This window comes from Chaetura pelagica, unplaced genomic scaffold, assembly GCF_000747805.2.
Source record: "Chaetura pelagica isolate M959 unplaced genomic scaffold, ChaPel_1.0 scaffold141, whole genome shotgun sequence".
In the NCBI taxonomy this organism is placed as follows: Eukaryota; Metazoa; Chordata; class Aves; order Apodiformes; family Apodidae; genus Chaetura; species Chaetura pelagica.
The window spans coordinates 996,534-997,835 of NW_009952059.1; positions in this window are offsets into that span (position 1 = coordinate 996,534).

Consider the following 1,302-nt stretch of genomic DNA (forward strand, 5'->3'; position numbering starts at 1 on the left):
GAATGGGAGAGCTGGTGGGTGCTGGAAGGGGCAGAAGCATCCCACCATGGGGCAGCATCCCACTGCAGGGAGCATCCCACTGCAGGGAGCATCCCACCACAGTGAGCAGCCCACCATGAAGGAGCATCCCACTGCAGGGAGCATCCCACCATGGTGAGCAGCCCAATGTGGGGGAGTAGCCCACCATGAAGGAGCATCCCACCATGAGGGAGCATCCCACCATGAAGGAGCATCCCACCACGGTGAGCAGCCCACCATGAAGGACCATCCCACCATGAGGGAGCATCCCACCATGAGGGAGCATCCCACCATGAGGGAGTAGCCCACCATGAGGGAGCAGCCCACCATGAAGGAGCAGCCCACCATGAGGGAGCAGCCCACCATGAGGGAGCATCTCCCTGTGGGACAGCATCCTGGTCCAGCCCCAAGGCAAGGAGATGCTGCTGGGAAGCTTCAAGAGCAGGGACAAGCAAGGAGAGCAGAGGCACAGAGGTGTAGGAGAACAGGAAAGACCCAGAAAGAAGTGATCGACTTTTGATTTTTCAGACTTCTAGCTACCCTGCAACGCCCAGGGCAGGGTCCACCCGGGGCCCCCACACCCGGGGGGGCCAACACCTCCCCTACCACAGGAGGTATCTCAGGCACATCTAAGGCATGGCAGGAGTTGTCTTTGCCTCCCAAATCGCCTCCCTTCCCTCCCTACGGCTTCTCCCACCAGCGCGGGAGGTCGAACGACGGCGAAGGAAAAGCCTGGAGCAGATGGGACAGGGACAAACCCTCATGCACTACCACCCAACGCTGGCACAGGGGCACGAAGCACCAACCACGACACACGACTCACTTGCAGAGCTGAAGGGAACCACAGGCGGGAAAGGTTGGGAAGGGGGAGGTTTTGTTTTGCTACAGACACGGAGACGCCGGCGCCCGCGCTGCCACCGGGGCTGGGAAAGCACAAGGACCAGGCACCGAGGGACATCGTGCTCAACCTCACCTGTGGCTGTTGCAGCTCACAGCTTAAAAATTAAAAACAAAACAGAACGAAAACCCAACAAACAAAATCGGAAACCAGATTTTGGAAAGAAACCAACAAAACAGTATCACTCCAGGAAGGTCACACACACCCTTAGCAGTTACGTTGCTCAGCACAGCTCTGGTGCTTTAAATATGGGACAAACAATTTTGGGGAGCTGAAAAGTGGCACAAATTTATTCTTTACAGATATTTTTTTTCTTCTTTTGTTTTTTTTTTCCCCTTTTTTTTTTTTTTTTTTTTTTTTTTCTCTTCTTATTCCCTCCCTACCAG